This window comes from Jaculus jaculus, chromosome 14, assembly GCF_020740685.1.
Source record: "Jaculus jaculus isolate mJacJac1 chromosome 14, mJacJac1.mat.Y.cur, whole genome shotgun sequence".
NCBI classification, from domain to species: Eukaryota; Metazoa; Chordata; class Mammalia; order Rodentia; family Dipodidae; genus Jaculus; species Jaculus jaculus.
The window spans coordinates 44,270,760-44,289,919 of NC_059115.1; the positions used below are offsets into that span (position 1 = coordinate 44,270,760).

Below are 19,160 nucleotides of genomic sequence, written 5' to 3' on the forward strand. Positions count from 1 at the left end.
CGAGTTTATTTCCTTCTCTTACTACTACAATTTATTGGGTGGCTTTCCTACATTGGCAGACTCATCAAAGCAGACTCCTTTAGTCTTGGTGTTCCATTAAAACTCAACATCTTGTCATTTTATTTTATCATTAGATAGGGAAAGAAACCATGAATTTAGGCAATACTCAGATATTAAAAGCTTTTGCCAACACATAACACATGCCATTTCTACTTTCATTGTGTTTGTGACTCATTGCAACATAGTCACAGGTAGAAACAAGAAAATCTAAAAAGGTAATTCTCACTTGAGCATTCGTTCTCTGCACTACTCTTGGACATAGGACATCATGTTATCGTGACTACCTGCTTTTCAGAGCTCATGGAAGAGTCACAGACTTTTAGGGGCATTGACTTCCAATTTTGTCAATTTTTGGGATTCTAACTTTTTTTTGGCTTTAGAACTGAAAATCTTTTAGAAACAAAAGTTCTATCTCCCAGAAAAACTAAGTGCTAGGCCTGATCTGATCTTAACTGTTTTCCTTTGTACTTGGAGACCCTTCAGTTAGGTGAAGCAGGATAGTTGGTCAATCTACTATATTAATGTACTATTATTATATTCTTCAATAAAAGGAACATTTGTCAATAAGGTAGTCACAGTAAGATTTGCATGTATAGAAAGTACCACCTGTTTTTTTGAATAAAATATAATGCAGAAAATAGGAATATAAAACTTTCCAAACATTCTGAAAATGACTTTGAAGAGATGACCCAGGGAGACACTTGACATGCTTTTGAGAATGATAGCTGTCTTCAAATTCTTGGCCCAGCATGTGTGAGTGTTGAGAGGTATTTTGAGTAGTTTGAGAAAGCGAATTGAAAACTACAGATGGAAGATGTGTGAGATGTGTGACAGCACAGTATTAGGAATATTTTAAAAGAAGAACAATTTAATCAAAAGCAGACATGCTTAGTCAAAAGAAGGATTGAAGCAGAAGTTTCCTAGTTAGGCATGAAGAGCAAAGCACTCAGAAGTATCCACATGCCAAAGAGCCTATATAATCCCAAGTAGTTTGAATGCAGTTTCATTCTGGTACCTTGGTATAAAAAAGTCCCTTCCAATCTGATGATGGCTCTAATAGGAAGAACAGATAACGTGGCGATGGAGACATATTAGCAATAAATACAGAATGGATACACATTTTTCTCTTATGTCCCTTATCTGTCAGCTCTGCATTTTAATGCCAATTCTTTGTTGTTACCTATTTTTTTAATATATGTATAACATGAAACATCAATCTCTATAATTAGATCCAATCCTAGAACTCCCTGCTGTTTAAAGCACTCAGTAGTCAATGTTTCCGTCTTCCTTAGGTAAACTGAGTTGGAGAAACAATAAAATGGCATGTTTATTTTGAAAATGAGTGCCAGCTAGAGTCCATACCAAGGGACCACCTGATTCTGAAGAATCCATGAAACTGACTGGCTGAAAGAAGCTCATTGATGTGTCACCTTACCAACAAAAGAATGTTAGCTTCCTTTGTATTGATTTATTTTCTGGATGCCAGCATAAAGTATGGGGCAACTATAGTGGATGCTTTCTTTCAGTTCTTTTCTATGCGTCAAGTTAGCTTCAAATATAACCGTGTCTTGCCTTGATGGATTGGTGTGTTGACTAACAAATATTAGTGACATTTTAGTTTAAGTGTCTGTAGGTTAATATGATTGCCTTTGTTTTGAGCTAAGCCAAAGAAGAGAGGAGCACAGGATCTGGGAAGATGAGCTGAATCAAATCCCATCCACCAGTGACCCTATTCAACAAGGTTGTAAAGTCCTTTGGTTTTGAAATGATACTCTGGCTGTTACTGTGAAATACCATAGTCTAGAGGTGTTGAACAACAGGCATTTCTTCTGCACAGCACTGGAGACAATATCAAACTTGGCAGATTTAGTTCCTGGTGAAAAATCTTTGTGACTTGCAGATCTGTACCCACTGGCCTCACAAAGAGATCAGCTCTGGTCGCTCCTCTTCTTGTTAAAACACTAATTCCTTTGTAGCCCTTCTCTTCCCAAAGCTACCACTTCAAAAGGCCATATCAGGCAAGACATATTAGTTGGAGACAGGGGCATAAATATCCCGTAATTACCAGGTCCTCTGTTATGGACTAATATGGGATTAATCTATCTGTCTTATAGATGTTGAGTTTCCATCATTTATTCAATACACACACATGGTACATCTTCTAAGTGGAAATCAAATGCCTTCACTGGTGAATAACTCAAAAAGAAATTAGCAGGCAGGATATATGACTTAGTGCTTAAGGCACTGGCCGGTGAAGCCTAAGGACCTGGGTTCAATTCCCAAATACCCATGTAAGCGAGATGCATAAGGTGGCACATACATCTGGAGTTCATTTGCAGAGGCTAGAGACCCTGGTGCACTCATTCTCTCTGTCTATCTGCCTCTCTCTCTCTTTCTTTCTCAAGTAAATATATACAATATTTAAGAAGAGGCAAATAGAGGACTGTCTATCTGAAGACAGTTCAGAAGGCTTATTCATTCAGCAAGACATCCCCATATCTGAAATCTTATAATTCTCTAATTAGTTATTTTCCTCTCTTGCTATTGCTATCTTTTGTAGGAAATAAATATTTTCCCATCAACAAACTACATGCATCCCCATGTTCTGAGAAGAAAGATTCTTTTAGGTTCTCATTTCTGTTTGTTAAATTAATGAATGCCTATTGAATAAGTAAGATTGATTTCTATGGAAGAAAGATCAAAACTAACATCAAAATTAGGGTTAAGTCAGGCATGAGGTAAGAGGATTGCTGTGTGTTTGAAGCCAGACTGAGATTACTTAGTGAATTCCAGGTCAGTGTGGGCTAGAGTGAGACCATATTTTTAAAAACAAAATAAAGCAAAAGAAGAAAAGATTAAGTTATTGTTCAGGACACTTTCAAAAAATCAGTATGGTTTAAGTACTACTTAGAACTCAAAATCTTAATTCATCTCAAAACACCATAGTTTTCACTTTATAATGATTATTTCTCTTTTTTCCCACATAATTTTTCAAAGAAAAAAAAAGACAGTATAATATCATTACTTCAGTCTGTCTGCTTTTGATATTTATTTTATAGGAAGTACTAAAATGGACTAATATTTCTGGAAGAAAAAAAGTGATGAGTTTTTGCCAACAAGGTAATGCTCTTTTTATTTTTTATCATTCTGGTTGTTGTTTCTTTGGGAGGAGTTAGAGTAGATATGATGGAAGCATGTAAAATTTCTAACACCATATTTCCTTAAACCTCCTAATACTGAATTTTTAACCACAAAGTTGAGAAAATAAGGTGTCAATGTTCTTTATGATTTATGTTCTATTTGTATGCTTCCCAGACTTTATCAGATGGTGAGCTTACTAGAGCTCAGAATCCAACCACCTTCATTAATTCATAGTCACATGAGTAAGGACGGGGGGAGATGCCACATTATTTTCAGGAGAGCTGTGCAGTCCAGTAGCTCCAGCAATGTGACTGTGGTGGCTTGAATAGATGGCCCCCAATATATTCAGTTTTTTATTTATTTGTAGTTTGCATCTGCAGCCACCTGGAGGCCATGTCACTGAGTGGATATTAAGGTGTGGTGGTGGGTTTCAGATTTCAATCTAAAGATATCCAAAGTGTGCCTAGCTGGAGTTCCTGAAGTGTGCTATGCTATGTGGCTTTAGGCTTGTGCTTCTCTCTATCTGCTTGGACCTGTGAAGGCAGGCCAGCTTCTTCTGCCATTTATGGAAATTTCCCTGGACCTGGAAGCTTCAATAAATATTCCTTCCTCCATAACTGTGCCTGTTCTGGAAGTTTATTTCAGCGAACCTGAAGCTGTCTACCACAGTGACCAAGACTCCTTTGGCTTTATTTTTGATCTTCCTTCCTCCGTGTGTGATGGCTACTGGACAGATTTAGGTTCGTCATTTATTTTTATCCACTGACTCTCCTAGGCAAGCAGGTCTCTTTATCCTCAAAATTCCCACAATGGGCCTCATTAGCTTGGATTGAGTACTGTGCCTGTTTCAGGCAAGCGGAAGTGCTTATGGACGTGAGGTAGTCAGAGTCCTAGCATGGTGGATGTAGTTCCCTTTACACAAAATAGAGCAATGTGGATTAAGTAGGTCAGCAGAATCATCCCATGGACATAAGAAAGGAAAGAATGGATGGTTCTGGGCAGCTATTCACTACACACACACACACACACACACACACACACACACACACTCATATGCACTATAATAATCCTAGCTAGCATGTTTGACAGTAACTATATTTAAAGAAGCTGTTTTCAAAATTAACATCAGAAAACCCCTTTGGGTTATTAAAGACACAGAGAGTTGGATTCCTAAGTACCATAATTAGTAGCATATTAAGGGTGCTTGTCAGGAAGTGCTTATTTTATACAAATGCAATAGCTGACAACTAGATGCATTTGTGCAATGAAAGCCATGAGAACCAACATCCTGTGCAATTATGTTTTCCACATCCTACTGAATTTTTCTTCTTAAATATTTTTATACTTTAAATATTAGATTAACACCAATTCTAGCCCATTTATTTTAAGCCCATCTATTCAATTTCCTTTAAAAATAAGAAGCCTTTTAAAATCACTCTGATATATTATAAATCCCAAAAATTATAACTTTAAAGCTAGACAGATTTTAGCAAATCTAAATCTAAATACTTTCTTAATGATTTGAAAAATACGGCCACTCTAGGACTACTTTTTAAGAAGCACTTAAGACACAGGTTAAAAGAAGTCTGCCATTACAGACCAGAATACTTAATATTTTCTCTCATGGGTCCCCATACTCACTACCTTTCCTTATTATTAGAGGAAATGGAAGAATATAGTAGAGTTACAATTGTCAATATTTCAAAATGGTATTTCAAAATCATTTTCAAAGTATCCATATCTTAGAATCCTACGAAACAACCTTCGCTGCACAAAAAATACCACTGAACAAACATCTGGTGCTTTGTAGGTTATAATAGAGTTTAGCAAAACAAATGGTATGCATATTTTCCATGACATCATCAACACTAGAGAGACCTTCATCAGGAAATCCCTCATATTAAACTTTGTACTCCTTACAAAGACATCACTTAAGGAAGGTGCAAGCATTTTTCTTCTTCTTTATCTATCTTTCTATCTATCTATCTTTCTTTCTTTCTTTCTTTCTTTCTTTCTTTCTTTCTTTCTCTCTCTCTCTTTCTTTTTTTGCTGCATCTTTTTCTGAGTGTGCTTGCTGTCAGTCACCAGTCCTGTTAGAAAATGCAATATTGTGATTTTTTTCTTTAAAATATTTAACATAAGTATAAAATATTTAAAATATTCAGAAGGGTAAGGATGATGTTGCCATCAATAGTCACCTCTGCCTGTTTTACTTTACTTTACTTTTAGCTCTAAGTCAGTCCATTCAAAGGGGAGAATGGAGACACTTCCACCCATGGCTGCATTCATCTATGTGTAATCTAGCGCAGCCATCTTTTGTTTATTTTTCTTACTTATTTCTTTTTTGTGTCTTTTGACAATATCCAAGTATCTCTGATTATGCACCACTCAGAATATGTTATTTCCTTTTTGGCCATAATGATATCACTATATGAAACCTGTATATCTTAGAGAAAAGAAATATCTAATTTTTCAATTTTGTACAAGTTCCTGGTATGTTACATTGAATTATATAATTTAAGGTGAATTTTAGACAAAGGCAGCTTAAACATATTGTGATTTTAAATCATATCAAACTGTGTCACAAATGGAAATTTTTGGATGACTACAAGTTTCTGGAAGCAGAAACATTTTTGTAAGAATATGATTGTATTTTTACCCACACATGAAGGAAAACATAAATTGTACTTGCTTAAAATTAGTTTGTTGTAAATCACTTTTCATATAAATTCAGTCAGGTTGGAAATTACATATATATATATATTCATATATATATATATATATATATATATGAATACCTTTATTTTAGAGGTATTTTCTAACAAACTTATGAAATTTATGAAATTAAATATTTCCAACATTTCAAGAGGCCTGTACAAGTCAGGCTTCTCTACAGGAATAGAACCAATGGAATGAATTTGTATTATAAAGAGAATTTATAGGTAAGTTTACGGGATATGAGTTGGACTTTCCAACAATAGCTGTCTATAGGCTTGAGTATCCGAGAACACAGTGGCTTCTCTTTTTAGAAGGATGAATGCCTCAGCAAGCCCAATCTGACGCTGAAGGCCTGGAGGATGCCTGGAAAGCTGCTGGTCTTCAGTCCACATTCAAGGCTGATTTGACCTAGTTCTGATGTCCAGGAAAAAAAAACTGGGTAATTTCATGTATGAGTGCATAAAGAGGGCAGCCAGGTACATGTGGTCATTTGATTCAGATGTCCTCCATAAACCTAGGTGTTCTGAATGGTAGGTTCCTAGCTGAGGGAGATTTGTGAATTAACACCTCCTGGAGGCTGTGTATTGTTGGGGGTGGACTTATGAGTATCAATAGCCAGTTTCCCCTTGCCAGTGTTTGGCACACTCTCCTGTTGCTTTTGTCCATCCAATGTGGGTGAGGAGGTACTGTCCACCCTCTGGTCATGCCATTGTATCCCCTGCCTTCAGGGAGCTTCCCTGTAGCCTGTAAAGCAAAACAAACCCTGTATTCCAACAAGCTGCTCTTGGTCAAGTGTTTTCTGTCAGCAGTGCAAACCTGACTGCAACAGTACAAAAGTACATGCTGGCAAGTAGTACCGGAAACAAGCAAAGACAGGGGCTATGTTCTCTTGGAGCTTCTTTACATGGAGCCCACCACATTCAGAAGGTCCACTCATACCGCGGGAGAACTTCCTCAGTTCATCCTACCTGGAAACAACCTCACAGACCTGCCCAGGAGACATGTCTCTTGATGCTAATCTGATTGACTTGACAACAGAATTTACCCATCACAGACCATACAATGAAAACAAATGGCCTCTTGCCACCATTCTCTCCACTTACAGAATGCTACTGTAGAATCAGAATCATTGATGCTCTTTGGTCTTAGATTCTTCCTGTGGTTGCCCAAAGAAGCCTAAGCTATGTTTCTACAATTGTAAAATGTAACTCGTGGTTGTTGTGATATAACAGAGGTGCATAAGCTACCACAGGCACCAGTCTTTCTACTATGATAGTCAAAAGTGTTGCTTGCATATCTAACTTCCTTCAGAATATATTTATGACACAACTCCTTAGTTCCTTTATAGAATTTCCATCAAAATAGTAAATTCTCACTTTATCCATATAGACAGCACATGCTTTGGTCCCAAGGAGGACACTGAATTTTTGCTCTCATCTTCCATCACACTTCTGTTCACCATCTACATCCTAGCTTTCATGTCTGACTTTAGTTTTACACCTCTTGATATGTTTCTTATTCTTATCTATAAATTTAGTTTGAGTTCTGTATATGGTCATAACAATAATGATAACAGTATTACTCTGGGTGTGTAATGTGGCATGGTATGAGTGCAGTGTGTGTGTGTGTGTGTGTGTGTGTGTGTGTGTGTGTGTGGTATGATGTAGCACCTCATACATTCACCAATAGCAGTGAATGTTCATCTGTGATTGCTCAAATGAAACTTGAGTGTACCACTCTATATTTCTTCTGCCTAGTCTTTGTTTTGAGCTGAAGTCCTTTACTAACTCCAGAGTGTGAGGGGCTCCTTCCATATGCCCCCCAGCAGAACTGGGGTTTAAAGGCTTGCATAGCCACACCAGCCCATTATTTGGGATCTGCAGATTAGAACTCTGAGAGCCCCCCTCAGGCCCTCATGCATGCACAGGAGACACACTTAACTGATGAGCATTCTCTCTAGACCTCCTTACTCACAATTATTGATTTCAGAAATTAAAAATCATTGAGAATGCTTACATTATTATGATTAGGAAAATAATGTGTGTAACCTATCTAGTTAGGATTCTAGAATGTCATCTCTTTTTTGGATAATATATCTTAATTTTTTGGACCTGTTATTGCTATTTTTAATCTGGTTTACTTTTAGAGACATTTTAGGAATGAATGGGAAATGAATGATAAGTATAGCTATGCCTCCTTCCACCATTCAAGCCCAACCTTCTCCAATTATCAACCCTATACACCAGGGCTGTAATATACCTATAATACATGAACTGCATCATCATATCATTTTGACCCAGAACTCACCACTTTCATTGTTAGGCTTCATTTTGGGTTTTGTGCTTCATTTAAATTTGATGAAATTCATAGTGATATGTAACTAGCAGTAAAATATTATAGAGAGTATTTTCATTACTTGAAATTTTTTGTGCTCTACTCATTCACCCCCTCCTTCCTCCTTCCCCTGAGCCTTCTAATCTCTGAGGTTTCTTCCTTTTTTTTTTTTTGTCTCTATAGTTCTGCCTTTTCTAAATTGTCCCATAGGTTGACTGAGATGGTATGTATCCATTGCTAATTGGCTTTTTTAAAATAAGTAATATGCATTCAATTTTCTCTGTCTTTTTGTGGCTTGTTAGGTCCTCTATACTTAACACTAAATCATAATCCATTGTCTGCATGTGCCACAGCTGTTTATTCATTACTGTACTGAAGACATATTGGTTGCTATGTCCTATTTTTTTTAAAAAAATAACTTTAATAGAAGGAAATTTAAATTTACACATCTTGAGTTTTTGCAGTTAATTATGCTGTCAATGTTTCCCAAGTTCCTCATCTTTTTTTTTCTTTTTTTTTTTTTGAGAGATAGGATCTCATGTAGGCCAGAATGGCCTCATACTTTATATGTACACTGGGGATGACCTTGAACTCTTTTTATGTACACTGGGGATGACCTTGAACTCTTTTATTTTTATTTTTGTTCTTTTTTTTTTTTTTGAGGTAGAGTCTCACTCTGGTAGAGGCTGACCTGGAATTCACTATGTAGTCTCAGGGTGGCCTTGAACTCATGGTGATCTGCCTACCTTTGCCTCCTGAGTGCTGGGATTAAAGGCGTGCACCACCACACCCAACTTCATTATTTATTTATTTATTTATTTGAGAGTGACAGAGAGAGAGAGAGTGAGAGAGAGAGAGAGAGAGAGATTGGGCACACCAGGGCCTCCAGCCACCACAACGAACTCCAGATGATGTGCCCCCATGTGCATCTGTCTAATGTGGGTCCTGGGGAATTACGCCTCAAGCCAGGGTCCTTAGGCTTCACAGGCAAGTGCTTCACTGCTAAGCCATCTCTTCAGCCCGAACTTAAACCCTTTATCCTCCTGCCTCTGCCTTCTGAATGCTGGGATTACAGGCATACACCACCAAAACTGATTTATGTAGTGCTAGAATCAAACCTATGGCTCCCCGCTGGCTAAGTAAACACTCTACCAACCAGACACATATCTCCAGCCTCAATGAAACTATAAATATCTTTTATTCTACTTCTTTGTAGAGCCTAGTTGTGCCTGATGTAATTGTGACATGAATTTTTGGTTCCAATGAGTCTTAGATTTTTAGTAATTTATATTGCTGTAACATACCTTTACAGACTTCCCCCAAAAGGAGTTATGAGTTAATCCCTTCAAGTCTTTGCATCTCTGAAATGCTATTGGTTTGTGGCTATTGCCATATTTAAATGATAGTTGAGCTAGATACAGAATTCAAGTTTGAAAAAATGTCCCCTCAGTAGTTCCAAGTAGTCTGGAGTCTTCCATTATAAGTACTTGGGACAATTCATGTGAATCTCATGCTATTCTAATGCTATTATAGTTGTGGTTTATATTGTCTTTTTATTTTATCCCTACCTTTATTTTTGTTTTCTGAAGGCTCACAATACATAGTTTAAACAGAAGAACCTACAGTGTGACAGAATAGGAATGGAGTGTGCCACATCAGTTTTGAAATGTGTTCTTCACCGTTTTCATGACTCTTACTCACATTTTATCTTCTGCCTACTCTTTTCTTCTTCTAGAACTTCTCACTCACACTACTAGATATAGAATTTCCCCTCTGACTCAGTGTTCTAGATCCCTCTTGTCCACTTCACATATGGTTTCTTTGTTTTTATGATCCAATGAACATAATTTTGGGAGAACCTTATATTTATGTTTTTAATTTGTCCTTTTTTATTTTACTTATTTATTTATGAGGAAGGGGAAGAGAGAGAAAGAGAGGGCAGGGGGAATAGGTATTCTAGGGCCTCTAGCCACTGCAAATGAACTCCAGATGCATGTATCACCATTGCTTCTGGCTTTATGTGGGTGCTGGGGTAATGAACTCAGGTTTCTAGGCTTTGTAGGCAAGTGCCTTAATTGCTGAGCCATCTTTCCAGCTCCCTGTATTTACAATTTAGCAGAATTTTCTTTGCTAATTATGTCTTTTCACTCTTCTTGATACTTTTTAGATGATTTTAACCAGAGGTCATTTTATTTGTAGGTTCATTTCATTATATAAAATCCTCCTACCCTCTGCCTCCCTAATGCTGTGATTGTTGTACCACCATGCCTGGCAGAGTTTTACATTTTTATGTTGGAATTGTTACTTTAAAAAAAATGGTCAGACATTTAAAAGAATGAAGAAAAAAATGAAGCCAAAAATTGTCATGGTGATTATTTAGTTAGTACATAGAGAATAAAATAAGTGTATTGGAAGGTTGTACTCTGTCATTCCAGAGAACCTATATCCTACAGGCAAAATGCTAGGGTTCAGACATAGGTCAGGACATTTGATCATTGTGTGTTTATATTACCTCATGGAATCTTGGTTTTCTAACTTACAAAACTGAAGCAATAATGGTAATGTCAATTTTTCTTTCTTTCTTTTTTTTTTTCTTTTTTGGAAATGCTACCTCCAAGAACATATGCGTCAAAAAATATGTAGCTGTTTGGAGAGCATATCTGGCTATACTTATTTGAATATAAAATGCCCCCATAGGCCCAAGTGTTTCTGATTAAATTTCTTATTTAGTTCCCATCTGGTGGAGCCTTTAGGAGGTAGAATCTGCTGGCAGATATGTGTTATTAGGGTGGACCTTGGATTTTATTAGTCCATCCCTATAAGGTGTTGATAGTGGAGTTGCTCAGGCAATTACCTCTCTGCTTAGTGTGATGCCCCAGCTGCCTGCTCTGTCATGTTTCTCAGTGCCTGGATGAAAGTTCCCTTTGGAAAGTGTGTGCCTGAAATAGCTCCTTTCCTCCCATAAGCTGCTTCTGGTCTTGTGTTTTGTACTAGCAATGAGAATATAACTGCTACACTGGCAATGTGAAAAAATATTCTGAGTAAAATAAAAAGTTCTACATAGTCTCCAGGAGAAAAAAAACAAAACAAAACTAGTTGAAACAAAAAGTGATTTTCTGAAATAAGATTTAAAAAGTTAATAAGTATGTTTATAGTACAAATTAGAAGTAAAAACTTGTATAGATATAACTTTCTTAAATCATGATTCCATTTCTTCTTAAATAGACATTTCTATGACATATTTTACACTTGATCTTAGCCAAAAGGCCGAGAAGCGATCTCTATGACATATTTTAATTAGACCCTATAATACCTTTTTATCACCTTTGTTTCTTTGCTATGGTATGAACTTTTAGGAGACTGTACTTCAAGTGCAAAGATAGCTTATGCTTTCCAAAAAACGTATCCAAAATAATTGAAGGTTGGGAATACTTAGCAAATGTATCACACAGACATAAAGGGGTATGGGAGGCCATAGGAACATTAGATGTTTATTTCCTATAAAAACACAAATATCAGGTGGTGGTGATGAGACTTATGGTGTGATGGAAAAAAGACAGGTGTGGGGCTGGAGGTATGGCTTATAAGTTAAGACATTTGCCTGCTAAAGCAAAGGACCCAGGTTCAAGTCCCCAGGACCCACGTAGGCAGATGCACACGGGGGGCAGGGGAGCACAAGTATGGAGTTTGGTGCAGTGGCTGGAGGCCCTGGCATGCCCAATCTTTCTCTATCAAATAAATAAATAAATAAAGTATTTTATTAAAGGTAATTTGAAAATGAAGACAGATGTGCATGTAAACACAGTGAACATGGACTTGTTTTCTCACACTCCTGTCTCCAGTATTTTTGTCACACACATCCTGAGTTTCATTTACTCATTTACAAATTTTTCCAATTTCCCCAACAACTTGAGGATTCTAGAATTATATATCCATAAATTAAAAGCTGGTTTTAGCATCTTTGATAGAATATGCAAATTGGAAATCTATTTTGATATCTAACATTTTCATCAGTATGATTCTAAGTGAGCTTTCCTAATATAACTTCACATATACAAAATGTATCTGGTTCTTTCTTCTTCATCACATTCTCTATATAGAAACATAAAAGCAGCTTTAGGGAAGAATAGCAGAGATTTTCTTACAAGTACTTGCAGGAAATGTTAGAACTTGCTCCTGTTGTTTTACTAATTAATATAGAAATGACTAATGGAACAAACTGGTAGAAAATCTTAAAGTAGATATTGCTTGTGATTTTCCCACAAAAAGTATTTTCCAGGCTTGTGTTTAAGCTTACTAGTGTTCACTGTGCTTTTAGGACTATTAACTATGATGTTATTTACTCTACTCATGAATAACTAAAAAGGTTTATGTTGCTGTCAGGCTCAGCTCAGTTGAATACATTGAGCGAGGGAAATTTAGTTTAAAAATAGTAAAATATGCTAATTAAGAAAGTCTTGAATGTCAAACACTTTCAAGTCCTGTGAGTGTTCATATGTGAACAGAAATTTATATCCCACATGGAATTATTGGAAAAAGGCAATAATATGCTATCAATAATTGAAGATTTAAAAATAACAGAGTTTACTATAAAACCTATAAAAATCAGAGTTTACTCAGGGGTTAACTAGTTATATAAGTTTGTGCCTATAGTTTTTCTGTAGTAGTTTTGCTTTGTATTGCTGTGTGTTTGTACACATGTATGTAAACATGGGAAGGTATAATCACAGCATATTTGTGAAATCAGAGGACAACGTCTACTGTCTAATTTTCACATGAGTTTTAAGGGTCCAAACTCAGGTATTAATGCTCATACGGCAAGCTCTCTATCCACTGTGCATCTCCTTTGCCCATGATTTCTGCAATAAGATGTTTGTTGACTTTGAGATTTCACATTTGTATCCAACCTCCTGTTCCATTTCAGTTAGTATTTCTATCCAGATTCAGCTTTATTAATATTTAAGCTATATGCTATTTTTTTCTATCTAGTTCCACAAAAGTTCAAGGTCTATAAATTAAGATATTTTTATCAGCATTATTTTTTTAGATTATGTCAAGCATTCAATGCAATGCTCATCATATAATGGGCTTAACCTATACTGATAAATAAAATGAGGAAAATGAAGGCACAAATGTAACCTACTTAGAGCCTCTTTTTCTGCTCATTAGGTCCATAATATAACTTTGCTACAAAAGAAAGTATATTATCTTAGGGAAAAACATACAATTTCCAATAAGTTAATAGATAAAAATTTTGTCTTGCTCATTTAATATTTATAGTGGATCTTTTCCTTCGTGGAGTGTTGTTGGACTAAGCAGAATCTTCAGGAACAGAGTTTTTGTCATTGTGAGACTGAAGTTTTCAATGCTTAGCACCAAAATTCAATCTCGAGCAAGAAAAGAGAGAGAGAAATGGGGGGAAAATTTCCCCACTGACAATCTATCACTTCAGTGAGAATCTATAACTGGAGAAGGGGCTATGCAGAGGAGCTAATTAATGCTTCCAAGAGAAGCTGGTATATGTATTCTAATTATGCACTTGGGACACAGAGGACATCTACTAGGTAAAAACTAGCCAGTGTGTGCCACAGTCTCAACTCATGGTATTGTCATAAAACTTGGGTTTAATTAAAGGACAGTCAGATGTCTGTAATACACTTGTTCTACATTAAATGTTTACTAAATTATGCTAGCATACACATATTAGACTTGCATTTAAAGATGTATTACAAATTCAGTGCTGTAAAGCAAAGCTGCTATATTCCACACAAACTTTGTCATAGTATTGTGAATAAAATGTAATGTTTCCTTTTAGGTTTAGGGAAATACAAGCAAATATGACAGTCTGTGATATTGATAATATCATAATCCACTCATACATGAAAAGTGCACAAATTACTTAATTGTAAATATTTGGCAAAACTGGACCTTGCATATGAAGTCTTCTTTTACATGCTGAGATTTTCCACTTTAGCTGCTCTTTCAAGAGTAGAAAGTTTACTGAATGTCATAATCATAGAGTAAGTTCAAGGTCATTTTTTTTTGTCTTAAAAAGTTTGGCATCTGTCTACAATTACTGATCATTGTGTTCATTTGCAAAATTACTTTTATGAAATGAATACCTGAACATTCCAAAATAATAAAGAACTTGGAGTCAGAAAGTTAACACTGAAATATCAGCTGTGTGTTGCTGAAAAATTACAGAACCTTTTTGAGATTCTTCCCTTGTAAAATGGCAAACAAGTCAAGTAAGCCCATGAGTGTGAGACCACTGAAGAAATGTGCATTATTGTATTATTTTTAATATCGATGTGTTTGTTAGTACTTCACCTCTTAATTTCCCACATCAACAACCTCTCAATAAAGGATCATTATAATTAGCTAAATCTTATGTTTCAAATATAAGGAATGTGGACTATCAAGTGGATTTTGAGAGTTTTAGAGGATAATCTTTCATGGGACTTATTTATATAGAATCTCCACAATTTCACCAAGGACAAGTGATCTCTTATGGATTAAAAACATGAAATAAAAAAATAATAACACTATCATTGTATCATTAATTTACATAAAAGATCATATGCTGAGAATCAAGATACAATAAAGGAATGTAATTAAATTGGAATCAAAATATTTAATTCATTATGAAATCTATTACTGTGACTATTAATTATTTATGGAGGTGCTTGTAACATTAAAAAGTATGAGGATTTTTTCTATAGGATAGATTTGAAATCAGACCATCTTGGGTTATAATACTGACTCTGCCATAACTAAATGTTACCTTGAGTACACACCTTATAATTTATGTTTCACCTTCCTTGTTTAACACTTTTGATTAATAATTCTTATTCAGGTTAGCTCAGAAGTTAGGAAAGAGAATAGATAGAAAGGGCCAACAAAATGCCCACTACATAATAGATATAAAAAAGCAGTAACATGAACATATGGCATCTGGAAACTAGATTATTTTTCCTGTTAAACTTTACATTTTAAGTGCATAACACATGCAAAAAGAGTACAGAAAAATCCAACCACATAACTTGACATATGTTCACAATGTAAACACACATGAATTTGTTCCACTCATTTTTTATTTTTATTTTTTGTTTAGGTTTTTACATTTTTTGATAAAAAGGACTGCACATATAAACACCCTCTCTCCTGCCCTAATTCTGCTGAGGATCTGCGGTGAGTTACTGATATTCATTGTGGGGACCAAGATACCTTAGTCAGTCTCTGCAGGAATGGATGTAACGTTGTGTCTCAGGCTATTCCTATCTGCCCTGAGGCTGTTACAATCTTCCTGCCTGCTCTTTCACCATACTACCTGAGCCTTGAGCCTTGGTGGGCAAAGTAGAGATCTGATTTAGTGCTGATTTCTCTGTAGACTCTGGATCTCTATTTTTATGAAGTTTGAGTCACCACAGTGTGTGTCACCATTTCCCTGGAAGAGTGTTCTTCTAATATTTTATTTATTTGCAAGTAGAGAGAGAGAGAGAGAGATGAGAGAGAGACAGAGAGAGTCAGAGAAAGATCAAACCAGAGTCTTCAGGCTTTGCAGGCAAGCACCTTAACCACTGAGAAATCTCTCCACCCCTGGACCTGGTTTTCAGGCTAGCCATGACAACAATATATTGTGGCCCAAGCAGATGAGATGGAGGTGACCCATCTCCTGGTAGATGGCTCTCTGTTCTTGATGTATTGGTGTATCCTTGTTCTTGCCTGTATTTTCCTCTATCTGTACAACAGAACATTCTCCAAACAAAAGTCAGAACAGTTTGAATAAAAGGGGATAATCCTAGTTGTGAGAAAGATATATTGATGTGTATATTCATTCTTCTTAGAGAGCAGTGGAGGTTCTCTCTGGAGCCTATTGGTTTCCTGTTCTAGGGAATCTGGCTTGGTTCCCACAGCCATAATGGGTTCACTTCCACTGAGCAGGTCTCATGTCCAATCTATAAGTAGTTGGTTAACTACATCAGCTGTGTGCCAGTATTGCACAAATGTATACTTGTTGCTTGGCTGGTTGATTTTGGAACTGGCAGGATCTCCCACTTAAATATTCAGTTAGCAGCTGTTATTCCCCAGCTGATCTCATAGAACTTTCCAGCATTATGGGGGCTAGCTTGCATGGAACTGCATGCCCTCTCAATTCCAGCATGGTCACTTTGTGTTCTGTGGCCACAGGCTGTGATGTCTTCAGAAATATGAATTTGCCTTTAACTCTTGCAAATAACCAAATATTTTGGCAATAGTCTGTGTTATTTTGGGGACCTCATGTTTTCTTGACTAACAGCTTTTTGAGGGAGAGAAACCCATTCCCAATCCTGGATATTACCAGCCAGCAATCCATGGTTGTAGTTTAATGTTTTCTCCATTTTTTATGAAACTCATGTTTGGATCCCTCCCTGTCACTGAGGGTAATGACTTGTAGAATGGTATCCTAAAGCAGGTGTCTATGGGATTGATTCATTTTGCCATTAGTTTTGTGTACCCCCCCCCCCAACACTCCTCCTTCCTCTACTCCCTAGGCCTTTCCATATCTTTCTTTGTTTCCTTTTGCTGATTATTGACTTGTTGTCCAATAGCCCTTCCTCCTTTCACCATTTCTCCTTTACTTATCTCCATTCTAATGTCACGACCATATTATTGATATTTATTATGGCTTGCAATTAACTGACAGTAGACCATGTTGGGAATTGTCTATGAGAGAGGTCATGAAGCATTTGTCTTTCTGAATCTGTGAGACCTCACATAGCATGCTTTTTTCCAAGTACTTCCATTTTCCTGCAAAATTGATTGTTTCATTTTTCCTCACCACTGAGTAAAATTCCATTGTGTATATGGAACAGATTCTTCTTAACCATTCATTTGTTGATGGGCATCTGGGATACTTCTAGTTCCTGGATATTGTGAAAAGAGCAGCAATAAAAATGGTTCAGCAAGTGTCTCTATGGAATATAGTAAAGTCTTTAGGGTATATGTACAAGAGAGGTATAGCTGTATCTAATGACAGCTCTATTTTCTGCTTTTTGAGGAGTCTGCATACTGGTTTCCACAGAGGCTGTACGAGTTTGCACTCCCACCAGCAATGAGCAAGGGTTCTTCTTTCCCCACCCCCTCCCCATCATGTGCTGTCATTTCAGTTTTGATAGTTCCATTCAGACTGGCATGAGATGGAATTTCATCACAGCTTTAGTTTGCATTTCTCTGATGAGTAGAGATGATGACCATCTCTTTAAGTTTTTTATGGACATTGGTGTTTCTTCCTTTGAGAAGAAACTCTTTTCAATTCCCTGTCCCATTTTTGAGCGGATTCTTGAGTTTTTATTGTCTAGGTTTCAGAGTTCTTTATAGATTCTAGATATTAGACCTTTGTCAGAGGAATTACCAGTAAAGATTCTCTTCCATTCAATAGATTGTCTATTGACTCTGTTAATGGTTTGCTTATCTTTACAATAGATTTTTTATTTTCATGAGGTCCCATTTGTTGAATGTTTGCCTAGTTCACTGAGTCTTGTGCAGAAAGTCTTTTCCTAGGCCTACATCTTGGCCTGTTCTCCCTACCTTATCTTATAGTTGATTTAGAGATTCAGGTCTTATTTTGAGTCCTTGATCCATTTTTTTTAATTTAAAATTTTTTCTTTATTTATTTGAGAGAAAAATAGAGAGAGAGAAATAGGTGGGGAGAGAGACACAGAGAGAAAGAGAAAGAGATAATGGGCACACCAAGGCCTCCAGCCACTGCAAACAAACTCCAGATGGGTGCACCCCCTTGTGCATCTGGCTTACATAGGCCCTGAGGAATCAAACCTGGGTCCTTTGGCTTTATAGACAAGTGCCTTAACCACTAAGCAATTTATTTTGATCCATTTTTAATTGTTTGTGTGCAAGGTGAAAAGAGGGTGACCAAATTCAATCTTTAACATGTGGCAGGCCAGTTTCTCCAGCACCATTTGTTGAAGATGCTGTTTTTGCTCCAGTGAGCACTTTTGGTCATTTTGTCAATGATCAGATAGCTTTAGTTACTTAAACATTTACTTAGATCTTCAATTCTATTCCATTGATCTCCATACCTTGTTTATGCCAGGATCATGCTGTTTTTATTACTATTGCCATATAGTATAGTTTGAAATCAGGTATGGGGATACCATCATAGGTGTTCCTTTTCCTGGGTACATTTTTGGCTACATGAGGACTTTTGTGTTTCACTATGTATTTGGGGACTATTTTTTATAAGTCTCTGAAGAATTTTGTTGAAGTTTCAAATGGAATCACATTAAATCTGAATATTGCTTATAGCAGTATGGCCATTTTAACAATATCAGGTCTTCCAATCCATGATCATGGAAGGTTGTTTCATCTTCCCATGTCTTCCTCCAGTTCTTTCTTCATTGTATGTATGTTTTCATTTCACAGGTCTATTTCCCCAGTTAGTAGGATATAAGCTTTAGGTCTGCAGTATATTGCCTTTATCAGTGTTTTAATCAGGAAGGGATGCTGAATCTTGTCAAAGACCTTTTCTGCATCTATAGAGAGGTGATGGGGCTTACTTACAGCACATAGGCAAGGAGTTACTTGCAGAAGTGGGGTTGATCCCCAAGTAACTCTATCAATGAAAATTCTCACACCAGCAGAGATGATGACTTACCCATAACTGCACAAATGGAAGCCTCTTTAATTAAACTTATACATTGTAAAGCATTCCATGATCATGAGACTATGTGTAGCTGGAGCAGAATTACATACTGTTGGAAAAGTGGTCAGGAGGGGAGGAGGCAGAGATCTCGGATGGTCATTCAATGACTTTATCAAACTCATCTTCTATGAAGGACTGTCAACAAGCTCATGCTTGAACGTCTCTTGTGAGTTCATACAGATGCTCTGAAGAAGATGAGAATGGT

General features: G+C 36.6%; 1 pseudogene; it reads right to left on the reverse strand.

Moving 5' to 3' along the window:
- Window positions 1-11,395: 11,395 nt before the first annotated feature.
- Window positions 11,396-11,532, reverse strand: LOC123455000 (annotated as a pseudogene).
- Between the last annotated feature and the right edge of the window lie 7,628 nt (window positions 11,533-19,160).